This window comes from Sorex fumeus, unplaced genomic scaffold, assembly GCF_029834395.1.
Source record: "Sorex fumeus unplaced genomic scaffold, SorFum_2.1 ptg000047l, whole genome shotgun sequence".
In the NCBI taxonomy this organism is placed as follows: Eukaryota; Metazoa; Chordata; class Mammalia; order Eulipotyphla; family Soricidae; genus Sorex; species Sorex fumeus.
The window spans coordinates 25,226,681-25,249,862 of record NW_026606104.1 but is presented as its reverse complement, the minus strand read 5'-3'; positions in this window follow the sequence as shown (position 1 = coordinate 25,249,862).

Sequence of the window (23,182 nt, the reverse complement as noted above, 5' to 3'; positions counted from 1 at the left end):
CTTTATTACTAGCAGTGGCTGGGGATCATATATGTGCTGAGAATCTAACCAGTGTCAACCATGTGAAAGGCAAGCCCTTCAATTCCTACCTCTTCAGCCCTAATTAGCTATAATTTTGTAATATTTGAAGTCTGGCAGCTACCTTCATCTTGACAAGATAGATGTCAGAGTATTTTATTGATTTGGAGAAGTCATATCAGGGTACTGTACCCCTGTTCTCACAGTCCTTCTTCATGCACTTGTAGCACCCCAAAGTTAGCTGCAACTCTTACTTCTCTGATTGGCATATATCTCTTCATTAGGACCCTACAAAATTTAACATCTCAGCCCATTCCAACCCCTTATGAAGTCAGACTGCTTACCATGAAGTGCTCATGCCAGTTTCCTTCTCTTTAAGTGACAAATCTAGTTGTAATCTCATGGTGGATTATGGGCTTTCACATGCACAGACACAAATATATATACACACCAATTACCTGTCATGTCATATCTGCCTCCAACCCCTCTGTGAGTCTGAGTCTGGGTTGATGGGTGATTGCCTGTGCTTTACTGCATCCATATGTGGACTTTCTCCACCCCACAAACAATTTCAAAGCTAGGTGGCACTACTCCTACCCTCATTTTTACTCATATTCAGTTATCAGCAACATCAATTTGCTCTTTTCAGTGGGACTCTGGAGACTGGAACTTAGTTTTTACCTGATCCAAAAGTATCTGGTACAAAGTCAATTTTTAATTAGGATGGATTGTATGGAAGACTATGTTATCAGCCCCCTCCTCTAAAGTCTAAAACTTTCTTGTTTATAAGGATGCAGAAGTGACCCAATGTCACCTTCAGAATTTGAAGGCTTACTGAAAACAGCTTTATCACAGTTGGCAGCAGCTGACACCAATCAGAGTTCAATTAGTTGATGAGAATGTTGAAGAAATAATTTTAGACTCCTTTGGAGTTGGGAGCTAGAAAGGCAATTGGTCAGTTACAGTAGACAACAGGTCTGGAAATTTGTGGAAGAGTTTTTGAAAGAGTTAGAACAAAATGAACATATCCTAATCAAGGAGAGAATGAGCTGCTGAAATCTGTTCAAAGACTTTTAGACCTTGAGCACTAAGCTAATTTTAATCACCTTCTTTAGATAACAGAGAACTACGCAGGTCACTTTGGTACAGTTAAAAATTCTATGTGAGGTTTGACACTAGGAGCAAGAAGGTAGAATACTGAGTATATGCCTTCCCCCTCACACTGAGGCCCAAAAAGCTCTCCACATCATGAGAGCAATGCTTCTTTGAAATTTTTGGAATAAGTTCAAAAGAATATTGAATTTGAAAAATAGAATGGAATTCATTTTGAAAGAACCAAATTAATCCTTCTTTAATGATTAAAAACACAGTGCATCCAAGATCAAATAAATCTCAACATGGCAAAAGTCAAACTCTATAAATAAGCTAAGAGGATTTGAAGTACAAGAAAATAAGAACAATAATTCAGATCTTCATGAGGTTCTATCCCAATAAATTCAGTTATATGTGGTAAACTGAGAATTTTTCAGATATGTTTAAAGCAATGGTTACCCATAACATTTACTTAGCAAGTCCTAAAATAAGGCTATACTCTAAAGAAAATAGAGCTATCCCCAGAGCACTTTAGATGACATCAGAAACTCTTAATGCTAGATCATGAAGTTTTGGGCATTTATTATTACTACAGTATACTGTAGTATCAATTAACTTTTGCTAGGTTATGTGTGCTATGAAAATAAATAACACAGAAAATTGGTAACTTAAAACACTATTGCATATTCTCACATAACGTGTGTTTGTGTGTTGGCTTAGTCTTTGATTCTTCATTCCAAAGTGTGTTTTTTATTCCAGAACTCAGGAGAAACCATTCTTATCTGGAATACTCTTCTCACTGCTGAGGCAAGAAGAACTGCAGAAACACATGGTGACTTTTGAAATTTCTTTTCAAGGGTTGAGGATGAGGCACAAGTACAAAATATGTGCATAGTCCTGGTTTCCTTTCCTACACCACATGCCGCCCAAGTATTATACATATGATTTGTCCTGGGAGCTCCCAAGTGCTACTAGATGCACCTTCCCACCCAAACACCCTTCAATTTAGAATTGACCCTCATTATTACTCTTCCTTACTTATGACTCAAAGCAAGTCACATGATAAATCCTACTTATATGGGGACAGATAACTATACTCCCTTCATAGGGAAAGTTAACAAATAACTGGGCATACTAAATACTAGGTTATAAACCTACTATTCTACCTTATCCCAGTTAATATATTTAGTGGAAACAGAAGCAAATTAATAAGCAAAAGCAGAACAAAGATCAACACTATATTATGTAGCTTTCGTTTAGAAATAAGTTGCTGAGAAAGTAATATCTCAAGTTGGAAAACTGGAGATCCATGTCAGACACAGGTGGAGACTCCAACCAAAGTATAACATTCCTCTGAAAGGAACTATGCAAAGTGTAATAAGTCAGGAGGGAAAAGACAATATTGGATGAGTTCAATCTAAGTGCATAAGGATATAAAATTATGAACAGGGGTTAGAGAGAGCATAGTGAGGAAAGCACTTCCTTGCATACAGCTGACCCAAGTTCAATCTCTGGCACCCCATTTGGTGCCCTGAACTCCATTAGGAGTGAATCCTGAATACAGAACCAATTAACTGTGACTCATAAAAAAATTGTTTTGAGAAACAGACAAAACAGAAAGACAAATCAATGGGACATAAAAAGAAAACTAAAGTTATTTGAAGACAAGAGTATAGAGTAGATAGATGGAGATAATGAGGGGGATGTGAAAAAAAGTCACACACTCCATTGACAGCTTTCCCAATCTGAAATGGCATCAGGCAAAGAAGCAATTACCATTCATTAATATGAAAAATGCTTGAGCATTCACAGGGCCCCAAACAACCTACTTGATCTACTCATATAACACACAAATTCTAAAAAAGCACTAACTTAAAGTAAAAGCAGGAGTAATTGGATAAACACACAGCCTGCACGGTAGCTCTGAGGGCGGGTTGTTGGTGCGGCTCACTGCATGGAGTGCCGCTTCCTCAGCAACAGCTACACAAAACCATTCCATGCTATTTTCACCTCTTGTTGTAGAAGCAAAAATCCTCTTCACATCTCCTTCAATTATCCAAAACATAAATTAACGCAGGTCTTTGGGGCTGGAGCAATAGCACAGCGGGTAGGGCGTTTGCCTTGCATGCAGCCAACATGGCCGACCCGAGTTCGATTCCTCCGCCCCTCTCGGAGAGCCCGGCAAGCTACTGAGAGTATTCGATATGCCAGACACAGTAACAACAAAGTCTCCAATGGAGACGTTACTGGGCCCACTCGAGCAGCATAAGATGAACTTTCAAAAAGTTTGGGAATATTTATACTTTCTTTGATACACTGTCCCACCACCCTCTCAGGCAACATGGAAGGCAGATCTTGGCTCCACTTGGGAGAGCATATTTAAAGGAAGAGGAAGGAAAGTACATTTAATTTTATATTGGTTGTTACTGGTTGTGTTTGGCACTATTACAAGATGATTTCTATGCCAGGAAAAATTTGGGTCATTTCAAGTAGAAATGGAGTGAATAGAGAGTTTAGAAATATAGATCTTGACATCACAGCAGGGCATTTTGGTGTTAGCATGCAAGATGCTGGGTCAGCGTCCATTTGTTATGCAGGTCAAGAATTTCTCGATCTTAAGGTCCAGTTGCAAAGCACCCCACACATGTAATCTTTCCCTGACCAGACGACCCACAGCTGTTAAAAAAGAATTTCTGCCTCACCTGTCAAGATTCCAAGCATCCCTCACTGTCCGTCTCTCCCATACCAGGGGTGTACCCTGCTGTTGAAGAGTAAAATCATATAGTCTGGGCCATATTTACAGCATTCAGCCGAAGAGAAGGACAACATGGAGGGCGGGATCCACAGATCCCGAAGGAAAAAAAAAAAAAAGAACAGGTTCCAAAAAGAGCCGAGATCATTGGGAAGCCCCAGATGGGGTAGGTACCGCATCCCGCCTCCCCCAGATGGAACCCCGGTGACCAGAAGCCTCTACAACCACAGCTCGAGTATGCGGGAACTAGGACTTTTCCTCAAAACCGTGCGGCCACTTATGCGGCCGTGCGACGTCTCTCTATATACAAAGTGATCCATGGGAAGTAAACCACCCAACGTTTCTCTTTGAAAATCATAGTTAAGTTTGGAGCATGGCCACAGCCCCAGAAACACAAGGACTTAATGCATAACCCAGCAGCTTGGAGAAGAAAAGCGAACGGGCTATGCGTTGATCCAGGCCATCATGACTGTCCGGAGGGGAAAGGGTGTTGCCCCATTCGCCCTCTCCTCTCTGGAAAGAAAGATGGCGGCCACATGGGAGCCTTGTGGACAGCAGGTATGAGCCGGGGGTGTGGGGGCGACTAAAACCTCATGGGAAAGGGGGCATTCCGGTCCGTCTTTCACGCCCTACCGAGGTCACCAGTTGCCCCCCGCGAGCGGCTCTCCAGCACGGCCACAGCCCCAGAAGCACAAGGACTTAATGCAGAACCCGACAGCTTGGAGCAGAAAAGTGAACGGACCATGCGTTAATCCAGGCCATCATGTCTGCCCGGAGGGGAAAGGGTGTTGGTCCCTTCCACCCTCCTCCCTCTGGAAAGAAAGATGGCGGCCACATGGGAGCCTTGTGGACAGCAGGTATGAGCCGGGGGTGTGGGGGCAACTAAAACCTCATGGGAAGGGGGGCGTTCCGGTTCATCCTTCACGCCCTACCGAGGTCACCAGTTGCCCCCCCATGAGTGGCTCTCCAGCACGGCCACGGCCCCAGAAGCACAAGGACTTAATGCAGAACCCGGAAGCTTGGAGCAGAAAAGTGAACGGACCATGCGTTAATCCAGGCCATCAAGTCTGCCGGAGGAGAAAGGGTGTTGCCCCTTTCGCCCTCTCTTCTCTGGAAAGAAGGATGGCGGCTGCATGGGAGCCTTGTGGACAGCAGGTATGAGCCAGGGGAGTGGGGGCGACTAAAACCTCATGGGAAGGGGGGCGTTCCTGTCCGTCCTTCACGCCCTACCGAGGTCACCAGTTGCCCCCCACGAGCGGCTCTCCAGCACGGCCACGGCCCCAGAAGCACAAGGACTTAATGCAGAACCCGACAGCTTGGAGCAGAAAAGTGAAGGGACTATGCGTTAATCCAGGCCATCAGGTCTGTCCGGAGGGGAAAGGGTGTTGCCCCAGTCGCCTTCTCCTCTCTGGAAAGAAAGATGGCGGCCGCATGGGAGCCTTGTGGACAGCAGGTATGAGCCGGGGGACTGGGGGCGACTAAAACCTCATGGGAACGGGGGCGTTTCGGTCCGCCCTTCACGCCCTACTGAGGTCACCAGTTGCCCCCCATGAGCGGCTCTCCAGCACGGCCACAGCCCCAGAAGCACAAGGACTTAATGCAGAACCCAGCAGCTTGGAGCAGAAAAGTGAAAGGACTATGCGTTAATCCAGGCCATCATGTCTGCCCGGAGGGGAAAGGGTGTTGGTCCCTTCCGCCCTCCTCCCTCTGGAAAGAAACATGGCGGCCACATGGGAGCCTTGTGGACAGCAGGTATGAGCCGGGGGTGTGGGGGCGACTAAAACCTCATGGGAAAGGGGGCGTTCTGGTCCGTCCTTCACGCCCTACTGAGGTCACCAGTTGCCCCCCGCGAGCGGCTCTCCAGCACGGCCACGGCCCCAGAAGCCCAAGGACTTAATGCAGAACCCGGCAGCTTGGAGCAGAAAAGTGAACGGACTATGTGTTAATCCAGGCATTCAGGTCTGTCCGGAGGGGAAAGGGTGTTGCCCCAGTCGCCTTCTCCTCTCTGGAAAGAAAGATGGTGGCCGCATGGGAGCCTTGTAGACAGCAGGTATGAGCCGGGGGACTGGGGGCGACTAAAACCTCATGGGAAGGGGGGCGTTTTGGTTTGCCCTTCACGCCCTACCGAGGCCACCAGTTGCCCCCCACTAGCGGCTCTCCAGCACGGCCACGACTCCAGAGCACAGAAACCAATTTCTTAACTATCTGACTTTCAGTAGAAATACTTCCAGGGTCAATAAGTAAAATAGCAGAAATCCAAAACCAACATATAATTCTTGAACCCAGCTGTAGAAAGCAAATCACTTCACAATGCTTTGTCAGCATGTCTGATTTGGGGGGGGGGGGTAAACTCTAAATAATAGTGGTGAATCTTTTATTGAAACAATGAATCTAATCAAAGCAGATAGAGTGTTAACTAGAATTCATCTGCCCCACAGGGACTGGGAGGGGTGGGGGGTGGGGTTTTATTGGGGTTCTTCATGGTAAAAAATAAGTTTTGGTAAAGGGAAATGTGCTTGATATTTGCATGACTGAGACCTAAACCTGAAAGCTTTGTAACCTTTCCCATGGTGATTCAATAAATAAAAAAAAAAAGAAAAAAAAAGAAATATAGATCTTACAAGCCAGAATAATCAACTATCTCTGAACATTGAGCAGCAACAATAGGATGTAAAAACCTTATGTGACAAATTAAAAAGGAACTTTGGTCTTTGGAGTAGAACTGCTTGCTCAGTCTGATTTATCATGGATTGATAAAAGGTAAAGGTAAAGGCCCTCCCGTTGATCGTCGATTTGCTCGAGCGGGCCCAGTAACGTCTCCATTGGAGACTTTGTTGTTACTGTGTCTGGCATATCGAATACTCTCGGTAGCTTGCTGGGCTCTCTGAGAGGGGCGGAGGAATCGAACTCTGGTCGGCCATGTTGGCCGCTTATAAGGCGAACGCCCTACCGGCTGTGCTATCGCTCCAGCGGTATCATGGATTGATAACAAGAACAATATACATCTATCTTGAACTACTGTGTTTGGGATCTTCTGTTTTAAGTAAAATTAAATGTCACCACTGGATAAAAAGAAAACTTAATTTTTCTAAGTATAGAGTAGTTAAAAGAAAGTTCTGATCAACTTCTTCCTTGTACTCCTGAAGTAAACTTCAGTTTTTATACTATTTTGGCAAGAGGCTCATTTTCACTAGAGGAAAATTGTGCATTTCCTTTCAGTGGTTTGCTTAATTTTTTTTTGTTTTACTGAGATAAAACAGTTTTTAAAAGTGTAAATATTTATGTTTGGGGTACAATGCTACAACTGAAGTGCTGTAAAGGGAGGAGACAGAGCACCTGTCTTTTGGTTGGCTCACAGCAAATCTAAAATTCCTAGGGAGACAAACAAACAAACAAAATGCATTTCAACTTCATATCTGTTACCTGAGGCAGAAAGCATTCAAGGTGTGAGGGAAAGCAATCAAGAGATAAGAAGTCATCATAAAATGTGCTGTTAGAAAGATTCCCTGTTCAGTTTTCATACTCATCCTGTCTTACAAGAGGTCTCAGCAAGATGCTGGCATATAAATGGGCTGTTCCAGGACCTTTTCAGTCAAAAGGTTTGTTTGTTTGTTTGTTTTTCATGGCTGGTTAAAAAAGAACAACAAAAACTTGCAAAATTCATCTCTTCCCAAATTTTATTCCACTGTGTTAGAGCAGCTTCATTTGTATCCTGACCAATACAGAATTATAAATATGTATAACTGTAAAATTATAGAACACTTTGTGTGCTACTGCTTCCAAGATTGAGTTGTATAAAACCTCTTGGAGGTCAGAACAATTTTCTAACCATGTTTTACACCTTTTCTAATTCTGAGTTTATAGTTACCAAAAGAAAAGATTTTCCCTCATATATTACAAAGGGCTCCTCCTAGATAAATATCAAAGAATTCAAAGACCTAAAGGAGATTATAATCTGGCATAGATTTGACACCAAATATAAGAACAAATAAAGATGCAAGATCAAATATAGAATCTGACATTATCCCTTCAGTTCAGTTGAGTCCTTTGAATATTAGTCACAAAGCAAAGAGATATGAGAAATGTACAGCTCTTATCCTCAATCTATCATAGAAAACACAATGTAAGTAGGGTTGAAATAGCTTAGTGAGTAGTATATTGTGAGGAAATGAAACGGGAGATGCTCTGGGGGTATGAGCATTGCTCCCTATCTAAGTGGGAAGCCGTTTGATACGGAATTCCTCTACAGTTTATTTTCTTTAATTATCAATTATTTTTTTCCTTTAATCCCAATGAGATATGGTTCGTGAGATATAGTTACAAAGTTGTTCATGATTGGGTTTCAGTCATACAATATTACAAGGCTCTCTCAGCTCTCTCTCTCTCTCTCTCTCTCTCTCTCTCTCTCTCTCTCTCTCTCTCTCTCTCTCTCTCTCTCTCTCCTCTCCCCCCACCCAGTGTTATGTTTGCAGTGTTGCTAAGGGCTTAGTATTCTTTCTCTCACATGTTGGTTTACAGTTCTCCACGTTGTTTTCTATGACTTTTTTTCCCTCCTAGATTATCTTTTCAAGGGTATTTGTATAAGACAGCCAAGGAAGACAGAGATAGTATCTCCCCCAAAGACAGAAAAGACATTTGTTTCTTTTCTCTTCCTTCCTTCCTTCCTTCCTTCCTTCCTTCCTTCCTTTCTTTCTTTCTTTCTCTTTCTTTTTGGGTCACACCCAGCGATGCACAGGGATTATTCCTGGCTTTGCAAATAGAAATTACTCCTGGTGGTGCTTGGGGGACCATATTGGATGCTGAGAATTGAATCCCGATCTGCCACGTGAAAGGCAAATGTCCTACCCACTGTGCTATTGCCCAGACATTTGTTTCTTGATCGCAGATAATAAAAAATAATGTTTTCCCTTATACACACTTCCACCAAATGGGCAAACCCACTGTTTGAGCAGCATCACTGACATCCTTTGGGGAAAGGAAGAACCCATCAAAACACACACAACATACCAAAACATGCCATGGATAGTGAAGTCTTTTTCTCAGGTTCAGGAGTCTCCTGTATGTCTCCCTAGTCTCCTGTTTGCAACATTGAAGCAGTTGTGAAATAATTTGTTAACTTACAAAATTTTAGAACTCTTAGTTAATGACATTTCAGAGTTATTTTCCTCCCAGATCAGAAAACTGTCCATTAAACTAAGGGGGATAAATTTCTAGTAAAGAATTTCAAACATTAGTAACAGAAAGAGAAATAGTTTTTGAACAATGAATTCTTTCATCAGCACTGCTGTGTCCCGGTGAGTGTTAGGATAACCTTGGTTGAATACAACGGTTCTGATTCATCCATTGATATGAATGAAGGAGTAGAAAAGTCAGGCTTGTGGGACCTTGAGAGGGAGATCACTAGTGTTTTCAACATTCACTAAAATACATACACAATGCTGGGAAATTCTGGTGATGATTCATGTGAGTGTCAATACTTCATGCTGTTAAACATTTCTGCCATGTGTGGATCTGTAGTGAAGTCAGTCTTGTGGGAAAACAAAAATTACTTATTTCATGCCTTCTGAACTATTAGGGTCTCTGCCTTCTCTCTGTAGGGAGATGGTTCTCGCCATATAATGTAAATTACTTTAGCAGCATAGTACTCATCTCCAGAAGCAGAAATAAAGCACAACCAAGACAAGTAAATTTCTTTAAAATGAATGTAGCAAGGAAATTGTAAAGTTCCTTCTCCTCATCTTCATTCGGAATGAATGTGGTGCTATGGTCACACCTGGATGCAAAGCAAGCTGGTAAATATTACCCTTAGCTGGGTTGCCTTGAGCTATGTGCTCTGATGATTTGGTGAGAACCAGTGAAGGTTACATGACTACAAAAAAGAAAAAAGAAGACTGGAAGGCAGTTATTTGTCAGATTCACATACCAAAATATGATAACATACTATCTTGTGTGTTATCATTTTTGTAACAAATTTAATTATCAAAGATAATCTACAAGAGTAATTCTCTTCTAAAATATGTGTCAGCCCTCAACAAGATTCTTAATTAACCTGGTGGATTAAAGAGGACTTTCTCTTTCTATAGAGATAATTTCTACAATAGCATCTTACATGTCAGAGTTGTGTTAAGGGCATGAGTCTGAGCTGACCCTTACAGAGAAATAAAAATTTTCTCATGTATCTACATGACTTAACTTATCCAGAAAAGAGAAGTTAGCATCACTCACATAGAAGAGTAACAGGCACTTTTCTCTCAGAGCATAACTACAGCTTTAAAGGTCCTGCTGATGGGGTTAAACCTCTCTTTCACTCTGTGTAATCTTCTCTGAGAGAAAACGCTAAGAGGACCGGAAATGTTCTCCCACTGTAAGGGGGAAATGTTCTAGAATAAAACACAAGTGATGTCCAGTTGAGACTGGTCTGTTTCGTAGTGAATTATATAAATAATTCAGCAACATGTTTTCTTGCTTGGTGTAGAGCACACAGCTTAAGTGATGCCAACCAGCATTTGCTCTCTGAAAAAATTTTGAAATGAATTACTAAATTGGTATAGATCCCAAGAGAGATTCAAATACAAGTTAAAAAACAAACAAACCGACAGGCCCTCCATCAGTATTTATGAGTGTTAAGTGAAAACACGCTCAACTAAATGAAAACTAAGTTTGGGAGCCTCGTGTCATCTGCACAATCTCTCATTAGCAGCTCTTAGCCTGAGGGAAAGACACCTCTAACAGCTTGATTCTTCCAAAGGTGCTACACGTGCCACTAGAATCCGAAATAAGACACGTTCACAGCCTACTGGTACTGCAGTATGATGCTCACTGTGCTTGCTCTGTGCTGTCAGTTCTAACGTGGCTCATCCTCCTCCATGATTCTCCTTATGTCACTTATTTTCTGCTTTTGTTTCTCATTCCTTTGGATCCTCCACACTCTGGCCAAAATAATCCTTCTAAACATAGCTCATTGGCGCATACTCCTCAATTCCATTTAGTAGTTTCTCATGGCCCAAGGACTATGACTCTCAACAACTTAACCTCTGAAACACAGGACCAATATCATCCATATTCAAGCTCCCACCCATGCAGAGAAGCAAAGCAAATACTGTCACAAATAATTCTCAAGGGAGCTTTAAATAAATATAGCATAATAATAAACAAAACTAAGTACTGCAGAAAATTTTTAGTTTTAAGGAATGTTCTCATTTTTTCCACTAAGCCCTAAAGTATTTTTCTAGTTCAAGTCATTTGCTTCCCTTAAAGCATCAAATAACTGTTCTCATTTCTTCCAGATTCTGCTGCTGACACGACTCAGGGGAGGGTCTTTAGCAGTCACCTACCCAGTGCTAGATATTCCTGAACATTTTGTATGGAATTTTATTAATTTCTCATTTACTTCACTTTATTTTTCCTGCAATATTATGACCTTTTTATTTGTGTTTTTTAATAATATTTCTTTTGCCCATTAAGAATATGAACTCTCTAAATGTATACTCTTTTTTATTGACTGATATTTGCCAATAACTACAAGAGCATGTACAGAATTATTTACCCTATCGATGAGTTGGAAACAAATACCTATCAACAGATCAATAGATGAAGAAGACATTTTATGCCTTCATGATTGGAATACTACTTAGCTATTTTTTAAAAGGCTGTTTTCACTCACAGCGCCCCAGAGTGGGGCGAGTGAGAGCCCTTCCAGCCCCAAGGGACCCGCCCCAGCAGCCAACCTCCACACTTCAGGCACTTTCCGGACCACCCGGTGACAAAGTGGCCATGCGACACACCATAAGACACTTCCTACCCATTTTCCATAATTACTACACCATATTTGATGGGGTTCAGACAGTAGGCAACAAATCATAGAGAGAAATATATAAATAAATGCATCTTGGAGAGCCCAGCAAGCTACTGAGGGTATTCAGCCTGCATGCGCAGAGCCTGGCAAGTTCCCTGTGGCGTATTTAATATTCCAAAAACATTAATGACAAAAGGTCTCATTCCCCTGACCCTGAAAGAGCCTCCAATCATTGGGAAAAGGTGAATAAGGAGAGGCTGCTAAAATCTCAGGGCTGGGAGGAATAGAGATGTTACTGGCACCTGCTAGAGTAAATCGATGAACAACGGGATGACAGTGATACAGTGATACAGTGATTTTTTTTAAAAAAAAAAGAGCAGTACTATGGATAGACCTAATGGCATTATGCTCAGTGAAATAAACCTGAGGAAGAAGGACAAGGTAAATTATTTCATTCATGTATAGTAGATAGATGAAACAAATGAATGAACACATTCATTTGGATGAACCAGGAGTCATGTGGGTAGGGGCTATTCTAAATAATGCTGCTGGGAATATTCCAGAACATGTTTACAGTGATATAAGCATCATGCTGAGTGAAAATTTATAAGTGGAATTGAAAGATAATGTAGTTTGTTATATGTTTCCATTTAATAGTTCCAATCATTTTTCTCAAGTGTGTGTATCAATGGTATATGGAAATTTTGGATGCGTTTTGAGCTACTTATAATTCAACGACTATTAATGTTCTTAAAATTTTTCTATTTGATTTTTGTCTCCTGTCTTTTAAAATTTCATACATAGATAAGACATTCTATTACCAGATAATCTAAATATCTATAATTTGTTGAATCCAAATATCTATAATTTTTGGCTGTTTCTGATGACTTGTTTTCTCATATGTTTGGAAATTGATTGTTTTCATCCTAAATAATGAGCTCATATATTCTTGGACTTGATGTTCATACTTTAATTATCATAGTTTTTAAAGAAGTTACACCCAAGAGTGCTCAGGGACCAAGTCCACCAATGGTGGCAATCAGCAGCTGTGGAATGGAGGGATTGGCTGTGACACCAAGAAGGAAGCATCAAGATCTGGGTGCAGCTATGAACTGAGCAACAGAGAAAAAACTGTCAGGATCTAAAGATTTATGATATGCAGCAGGACTGAAAACCTGAATGTATTAAAAAAAATAGGAACCATGTCTTCTACTATCAGAAAAGATGAAACACTAAAAGAATACTAGAAAGAATTTTTTAATTGTATTTAACACTGTGATTTATAATACTATTAATAATAGAGTTTTAGGCATACCGTGTTCCAGCACCACATCCCGTACCAAAGTGTCAGGGTAACTTCAGCAATGTCTCAAGGTCCCTTCTTAAGTTCTCCATGCCCCATACTCTTGATAAACTCAGTTCTGTCATTGTCACTATACTGTGTTGACAGGGGTCCCTGGTACATTCAGGGCTGATTAATGTGCCTAGCTCTTTTGATTCCTCTTTGGAAGACCCGAACAGCCTTCTCATCCTGTTTGCGCAGGGCCCATACCCTTGCCTTTTTACTCTCTTTGATGTGTGCCAACCTCACTGGTATGAGGTGATACTCATTGTTGTTTTGATTTTCATTCCCCTGATGAAAAGAGATTAAGAGCACTTTTTAGTACACCTATTTACCATCTGTATGTCTTCGTTGACAAAGTTTATACTCAACTGTTCTCTCTGAGAACAGGGAGAGACATTTGGGAGGGAAGGACATTTTTTGGAAAGGGACATTTTGGCCCACACCCACAGCCCACAATGTTCAGTCCTTATTACTGGCTCTGCAGTCAGGGATTACTCCTGGTGGTTCTCTGGGAACCATATGTAGTTCCAGGGATTAAACTGTAGTCGACCATATGCATTAAATTCATTCTGCTATCTCTGTGGCAGGCCTTCTTCTCCCCATTTTTGATGGGATTGCTTGTTGATAAATTTTGCCTGTGCTTTGTATATCTTGAACATCTTTGATAGATGTGTAATGGTCAAATGTTTTCTCCCAATCCATAGGGTGTCTTTTTATTCTAGTTATTATTTCCTTTGCTGGAGCGATAGCAAAGGGCATTTGCCTTGCACGCAGTCAACATGACTGACCTGAGTTCGATTCCTCCGCCCCTCTCCGAGAGCCTGGCAAGCCACCGAGAATATTTCGCCTGAACGACAAAGCCTGGCAAGTTCCCCGTGATGTATTTGATATGCAAAACACAGTAACAAGCGTCACAATGGTGACGTTACTGGGCCCGATAGAGCAAATCGATGAACAATGGGAGGACAGTGACAGTGACAGTGATTTTTAAAAACAAATATATTTATGTATATACATATATATATGTTTATATGTGAGCATGTTATTTTTGCTTTGTTCACTGACCCAGTATAAGTAGGCACATCATTAACCCACATCTTGATTTCTAAATACCATTTTACACTAAAAAAAAATCAGTCCTGTGGGGTAAATACCTAATTCAAATACTAAAAAGGGAAAATATGGAATTAATTATTATAAGATACAATATCTATTTGAACAAGAATTTAAGAAACACAAAGAGAACACTATGTCAAATTTACAGAGAAACTAGCTTTAATAAACATCTATTAATCAAATCTAAGATTTGATCAGTATTTATTTTGTAAGCACTTATTTTGATAATTTGATCATTAGCAAAATAATGGTAGAAAATTTGAATAACATGAAATCTATGACTCCATATTGATATGTATGAATGATGAAGAAAGGAAATGTTTTTCTTATTATAAAAAGCCATAAAATAAATGTAGAAAAATAATATTGGTAGGTTACTTAGGAATAAGTTATCTTGGAATTAAAGGTCTCTAAGTGATTGTTTGATGAGTTAACATGATCAGGATTCACAAACTATAAGTGAAAAAGTGGTGACTTTGCAAAGGAAACCTGCAAGACCCTGATAATGTGCCCAATGTTCACTTTAGAACAACACTGTGTGTCCCTGATGTAATCACACAAAGACTACAGTTTCTTTCTTTGAAAGAACATTATATTGGATGCTGATTTTGAGAAAACATTGAATATACCCAGATCATAGAAATGGTAACATTGAACTAAGATAGTACTAGCCACTGATCACAAGTGGCTAATTGACATGTACTGTATATAGAGCAAAGATTTTTGTATGGAAATTATGTAAATAGATAAATTCTTTACTAACAGCTTTTTATGCAAGAGTGAAATAAATACAGTGTAACTATTATTTTTACCTTATTATTTTCTCTAATATAAATAATAGAAAATAATAACAATTAAACCTGTAATCCCTGTGTTTAGTAATATTGTACTATAGTACTGTAGCACTGTCCTCCCCTTGTTCATCAATTTGCTTGAGAGGGCACAAGTAACATCTCCATTGTGAGACTTGTTGTTACTGTCTTTGGCAATACACCACGGAGAGCTTTCCAGGCTCTTCCATGCAGGCAGGATACTCTCAGTAGTTTGCGGGACTCTCTGAGAGGGATGGAGGAATTGAACCAGGGTAGGCCGTGTGCAAGGCAAAAGCCCTACCTGCTGTGCTATTGCTCCGGCCCAATATTGTACTATAGAAAGAATAAATATTGAAGATTATTTTGGAATGAAGGAGATTAGAGAGGACAATTCAACGTACAATCTGTGCATCCAGTTTTCTCACATCATTCTCTCCTATTCAAGGAAGCAAATCAAAATGCAACTAGATAAGATGAGTGTATGTACAGACAGCTTTGATTCTGCTTTATTTTTATAAAGCAATGTCCTATAAACTTTGACATCTCAATTAACATTACTGTCAAATTGCACCATGATAGACAATATGTTAACCACTCAAAAGTTAAAAGCTGTTGGTTTAGACCAACGTTTTGTACTTTTCCAATGGTCAGGTCTCTGGCATTTTAAATGCTTTATAAAATTTCACATTATAGTAATTTTGTGTATTTTCATTCATTCTGCAAGTGAGATTTGGTTGTATGTGGTTCTGATAAATCTTGTGTTTTAGATTCTTCAATATACTAGAAATCCACAACCTACATATAGGAATCACCAAGATGAGTAAAAACCCCTTTGGGATTAATTTTTATACTGAGTTCTTATGTTGAACTAGTTGAAGTTTTACAGATTCATTACACTGTTTGAAATAATTATGCCTTTTCTCACGTCCCCTTTCTGTCAGGAATGACCATCTTTCCCTTTCCTTCTTGCTTTAAAATCATTTCTATTCTTAGTATTGTTAAAGTCTACATCTCTGATTAACATGAGACAAAATGAGTATGCTGGAAGAATAAGGTAGCCACACGATATAGGGAATAAAAATATTGGGTTTCAAATGGGACAAGAACAGAGATAGTTACATAAATCCTGGCAGAAGGAGCTAATCACAATTGCTACCACCATAGGGATGAGTTCACCTCAACCTGATTTCCTTTTCATCTTTTCTCACTTTTTTCCAAAATCTCCAGTTGTAGCAGGGAAGTCCAATTAACCTAGAATATACATATTGGTGTTAAACTCATTCTAGAGACCAGGATAGAGTGAGTGTTACCTAAATGATGCAGGGGGGAGGAGGGCAGAGGTAATTTCCTAAAGGAAAATCAGAGAGTGAATTCTGAGCAGTAGTAGCAAAATTAAAAAAAAAAAACTTTTCTCTATAACTTTTGTTCTTTGCAGTGTCAGGGATCAAACCCAGGTCTTACGTATACAAGGTAAACATTTCCACTTTGCCACATCTCCAGCCTTTCACTTCCATAATGTTTAAGACAACTAACTCAAATAATATGTTTACCTAGTAAAACAGTGAAACCGACACACACTTCTCCAAACTCACATAATGCAGAGTAGACCAGTGCAATATTATGTGATGTGATAGACTCCAATCTTCCACACTGTTTCAGTTTCAAAATTGGACAAGACTAAAGGTTTTAACTTCAAGGGAGTGGGTAGGGAAAAAGTTAAATAAGATAGTAGCTGCCTTATAACCATTTGGTACTTTTGTACTTCTGTTTAAAAACCATAAATTAGAGCATACAGCCAAAGAGAAGGGCCACATGGAGGGCGGGATCCACAGCTCCCGGAGGAAAAAAAAAACAGGTTCCAAAAAGAGCCGAGATCACCGGGAAGTCCCAGATGGGGTAGGTACCGCATCCCACCTCCCCCAGATGGAACCCCGGTGACCAGAAGCCTCTACAAGCACAGCTCGAGTATGCGGGAACTAGGACTTTTCCTCAAAACTGCCGGGACTACAGCTCCCACGTAACCTCTGATTCTGGAAGTCACGCCCACAGCCCGCCCCCCAGCATCATCTTTACAGCATACAGCCGAAGAGAAGGGTCACATGGAGGGCGGGATCCACAGCTCCCGGGGGGGGGAAAAAAAAACAGGTTCCAAAAAGAGCCGAGATTATCGGGAAGTCCCAGATGGGGTAGGTACCGCATCCTGCCTCCCCCAGATGGAATCCCAGTGACCAGAAGCCTCTACAAGCACAGCTCGAGTATGCAGGAACTAGGACTTTTCATCAAAACCACGCGGCCGCATAAGCGGCCGCGCAACATCTCTCTATATACAAAGTGATCAATGGGAAGTAAACCACCCAACGTTTCTCCCTGAAAATCAGAGTTAAGTTTGGAGCACGGCCACAGCCCCAGAAACACAAGGACTTAATGTAGAACCCAGCAGCGTGGAGCAGAAAAGTGAACGGACTATGCATTAATCCAGGCCATCAGGTCTGTCCGAAGGGGAAAGGGTGTTGCGCCACTCGCCTTCTCTTCTCTGGAAAGAAGGATGGCGGCCGCATGGGAGCCTTGTGGACAGCAGGTATGAGCCGGGGTGTGGGGGCGACTAAAACCTCATGAGAAGGGGGGCGTTCCGGTCCGTCCTTCACGCCCTACTGAGGCCACCAGTTGCCCCCCATGAGCGGCTCTCTGGCACGGCCACAGCCCCAGAAGCACAAGGACTGAATGCAGAACCGGCAGCTTGGAGAGAAAAGTGAATGGACTATGCGTTAATCCAGGCCATCAGGTCTGTCCGGAGGGGAAAGGGTGTTGCACCAATAGCCCTCTCTTCTCTGGCAAGAAAGATGGCGGCCGCATGGGAGCCTTGTGGACAGCAGGTATGACCCGGGGGTGTGGGGTCGACTAAAACCTCATGGGAAGGGGGGCGTTTTGGTCCACCCTTCATGCCCTACTGAGGCCACCAGTTGCCCCCCACGAGCAGCTCTCTGGCACGGCCACGACTCCAGAGCACAGAAACCAATTTCTTAATTATCTGACTTTCAGTAGAAATACTTCCAGGGTTAATAAGTAAAATAGCAGAAATCCAAAACCAACATTTAATTCTTGAACTCAGCTGTAGAAAGCAAATCACTTCACAATGCATTTTTAGCATGTCTGATTTGGGGGGAGGGGTAAACTCTAAATAATAGTGGTGAATCTTTTATTGAAACAATGAATCTAATCAAAGCAGATAGAGTGTTAACTAGATTTCATCTGTCTCACAGGGACTGGGAAGGGTGGGGGGTGGAGTTTTATTGGGGTTCTTCATGGTAAAAAATTAGTATTGGGGTGGGACTGGCACGGAGGCCCAGCTCTGGGCAACAAAGCCGAACGGCTCCAATTCTAAACAGGTACAGCCCGCCCCTAAGGGCCTGGGACCCTCTCTGGGCATGCACAGCTAGATCCAGCTCCTAGAAAGCCGGTTTTCAACCCCTGATCTGTGCGGGACAGGCAATGAGGCCCAGCTCTGGGCAACAAAGCTGAATGGCTCCAATTCCAAACAGGTACAGCCCGCCCCCAAGGGCCTGGGACCCTCTCTGGGCACGCGCAGATAAATCCAGCTCCTAGAAAGCCGGTTTTCAACCCCTGATCTGCGCGGGACCTGCACGGAGGCCCTGCTATGGGCAACAAAGCTGATCTGCTCCAATTCCAAACAGGTACAGCCCGCCCCCAAGGGCCTGGGACCCTCTCTGGGCATGTGCAGCTAGATCCAGCTCCTAGAAAGACGGTTTTCAACCCCTGATCTGCACGGGACGGGCAATGAGGCCCAGCTTTGGGCAACAAAGCTGAACGGCTCCAATTCCAAACAGGAGACGTTCCCAACTCCTCGCCCAGTGCCAGGGACTCTTTCTGGAGCAGTGGCCGCTAACGTGGCCGCGAAATATTTTCCCACTACGTCTGCCATAGGAACCATAAGCTACCTTCTTAGATGGAAACTACTCTATTTTAGCTCAGCCACTAGAAACACAGTAGCCAATAACTCATAAGCCTATCTTAACTCACACTGCATATCAAGCAGAATAGTAACAGTGAACGTGAAGGACTAAACCACACCTCTCACAATGGTAAAGCAACGCAAAAGCCCACCAAACTTTCATATTGAAGAGTCTAGCCAAGATGACACCAACAGTACTGTAGTGTTAGACAACGTCTCTGACAAGAAATTCAGAAGGGAGCTACTTAGGATGCTTAGGGAATTAAAAGAAACAATGGAAAACAATGCCAATAGAAGACAAGAGGATCTGAAGGCAGAAATGAGGAAAATGCAATCAGAAATGTCAGACCTGAAAAATCTCATAGGCGAATTGAAAAGCTCAGTGGAAGGCCTCAGCAGCAGAGTAAGAGCTGCTGAGAACAGAATCAGCGAACTCAAAGATGAAGTTCAGAGACTCGCCAGAAAAGAGCAGAAAATGGAAAAGAGACTCACATTTCGGGAACAGATGGCAAGAGAAGATCGTGATGAAGCCAAGAGGGGTAACATAAGAATTATTGGAGTCCCAGAGGTACAGGAAGAAAACCTTGATGAAGAAGAAACTGTCAAAGACATCATTGCTACAACGTTTCCAGAGCTGAAGAAAACTTGTGACCACATTCAGGAGGCCCGAAGGGTACCAGCTAGAAGAAATCCGAATAAAAATACCCCAAGACACATTCTGATCAAAATGACCAAAACCTTAGACAGAGACAAAATTCTGAAAGCAGCAAGATCGAAGAAAGAAATCTCTTACAAAGGAGCATCCTTAAAATTCACAGCTGATTTTTCTGATGAAACCCTCATGGCCTGAAAACTGTGGTGGGATATAGTAAAAAAACTCAATGAAATAAATGCCTCCCCAAAAATACTTTTCCCAGCAAGACTCTCAGTCATAATAGAAGGAACAACACACAGTTTCACAGACAAACAACAGCTCAGGAACTTCATAGACTCAAAACCATGGTTACAAGAACAATTAAATGGGCTACTTTAAGGCAGGAAAGGCCCCTCAAATACACCAAATTTTAACAGAACAATGGGACAAAATCCCATAACAATAATCTCTCTCAATATCAATGGGCTAAACGCACCAATTAAAAGACATAGAGTGGCAGGATGGATTAGAAAATTGAACCCAACATTCTGCTGCCTGCAAGAAACGCATCTCAATAGTCAAAGCAAACATAGGCTCAGAGTCAAAGGCTGGAAAACAATCCTACAGGCAAACAGCTCCCATAAAAAAGCTGGGGTAGCCATCCTTATATCAGACCACATCGACTTCAGAGTGAGGAAGGTCATAAGAGACAGTGAAGGCCATTTCTTATTGATCAAAGGATCTGTACAACAGGAAGAACTTACAATAATAAATGTATATGCACCTAATGAGAGACCAGCAAAGTACTTAAAACAACTACTCATAGATCTGGAAAAAGACATCAATAGCAACGCAATACTAGTGGGAGACTTCAACACTGCTTTGTCACCACTTGATAGATCAACCAGACTCAAGCTTAACAAGGACATACTTCATTTGAGGGAAACAATGGAAGAAAGGGGCTTAGTAGATATATACAGGACACTTCATCCACAAAAAGCTGAATACACATTCTTCTCAAGCGTACATGGAACATTCTCCAAGATAGACCACATGCTGAGCCACAAAATATGCCTCCATAAAATTAAGAAGATAGAGATTGTATCAACAAACTTCTCAGACCATAATGCGCTGAAATTAGAAGTAAATCACACAAAAACAGAAAACTAAATCAAACACCTGGAAATTAAACAGTGCACTATTGAACAACGAGTGGCTTAGACAGGAAATCAAAGAGGAAATCAAAAGATTCCTAGAAACGAATGAAAATGAGAACACGAGTTACCAAAACTTATGGGACACAGAAAAGGCTGTGTTAAGAGGAGAGTTTATAGCTCTACAAGCATTCCTCAGGAAGGAGGAGCGAGCACACATAAGTAACCTAACCTCACGGCTTAAGAGCTTGGAGAAGGACCAACAAAAGGAGCACAACCTGAACAGGAGAAAGGAAATAATAAAACTCAGAGCAGAGATTAACGAGATGGAAACCCAAAAAACAATCCGAAAGATCAATGAAACCAAGAGCTGGTTCTTTGAGAAAATTAACAAGATCGATAAGCCTCTAGCAAAACTCACAAAGAAAGGGAGAGAGAAAACCCTAATAAACCGAATCAGAAATGAAAAGGGGGTCATTACAACAGAAACTACAGAAATTCAGAGGATCCTCAGGGAGTACTTTGAGAAGCTTTATGCCACGGAACATCAAAACCTCGAGGAAATGGATAAATTCCTAGACTCCTACAGACTCCCAAGGCTGAACCAAGAAGACCTGGAATACCTGAACAGACCTATCACCATCAAGGAAATTGAAATGGTAATAAAAAGTCTCCCCAAGCACAAAAGTCCTGGCCCGGATGGATTCACTAGTGAATTCTTCCAAATCTTTAAAGAAGTCTTACTCCCATTGCTCTTTAAGCTTTTCCACGAAATTGAAATATCAAAAACACTTCCGAACAGTTTCTACGAAGCAAATATCACACTGATAACAAAAGCAGACAGAGATACCACAAAGAAAGAGAATTACAGACCGATATCCCTGATGAACACAGATGCAAAGATCCTCAACAAACTACTAGCAAATAGAATCCAACTACTCATCAAAAAGATCATACACCATGACCAAGTAGGATTCATCCCAGGGATGCAAGGATGGTTTAACATTCGAAAAATCAATCAACATAATCCATCATATCAACAAAAGAAAAGATAAAAAGCATATGACTATATCAATAGATGCAGAGAAAGCATTTGACAAGATCCAGCACCCCTTTATGATGAAAACCCTTGCCAAAATGGATATAGAGGGGACCTTCCTCAACATAATTAAAGCCATCAACCACAAGCCTACAGCAAGCATCATCCTCAATGGGGAAAAACTGAGAGCCTTCCCTCTAAGATCAGGGACGAGACAGGGATGCCCACTCTCTCCACTGCTGTTCAATATAGTACTGGAAATACTTGCAATAGCGATTAGGCAAGAAAAAGATATTAAGGGCATTCAGGTAGGAAAGGAAGAAATCAAGCTCTCACTATTCGCAGATGATATGATACTCTATTTAGAGAACCCAATAACCTCCACCAAAAAACTCCTAGAAACAATAGACTCGTATAGTAAAGTTGCAGGTTATAAAATCAATACCCAAAAGTCCATGGCTTTCCTATACGCAAACAGTGAGAGAGAAGAAAGCAACATGAAAAAAATAATCCCGTTCACAATTGTGCCCCAGAAAATCAAGTACCTAGGAATCATCTTAACTAAGGAAGTAAAGGACCTGTACAAAGAAAACTACAAAACACTACTTCAGGAAATAAAAGAGGACATGAGGAAATGGAAAGATATCCCCTGCTCATGGGTCGGGAGACTTAACATTGTCAAAATGGCAATACTACCGAAAGCATTGTATAAATTCAATGCAATCCCTATAAGGATACCCATGACATTCTTTAAAGAAATGGAGCAAACAGTCCTGAAATTTATATGGAACAATAAGCCCCCACGAATAGCTAAAGCAATTCTTGGGGAAAAGAAAATGGGAGGAATCAACCTCCCGAACTTCAAACTGTACTACAAAGCAGTAATAATTAAAACAGCATGGTACTGGAACAAAGGCAGAACTGCAGACCAATGGAACAGGGTTGAATACACTGATATCTCCCCTCAATCATATGATCATCTAATCTTTGATAAAGGTGCAAGTAATGTGAAGTGGAGTAAGGAAAGCCTCTTTAATAAATTGTGTTGGCATCACTGGACGGCTACATGCAAAAAATAGGCTCAGAACTCTGACTAACACCATGTACAAAAGTAAGATCAAAATGGATTAAAGACCTCAACATCAGACCAGAAACCATAAGGTACATTGAAGATAAAGTTGGTAAAACCCTCCATGACATTGAAGCTAATGGAATCTTCAAAGATGCCACGCCACTGGCCGAGCAAGTGAAAACAGAGATAGATAAATGGGACTATCTTAAACTAAGAAGCTTCTGCACCTCCAAAGAAACAGTGACCAAAATACAAAGACAGTCTACAGAATGGGAAAGGATATTCACCGAATTCACATCTGACAAGGGGTTGATATCCAGGATATACAAAATACTGGTTAAACTCCACAATAAGAAAACATCCAACCCCATCCAAAAATGGGG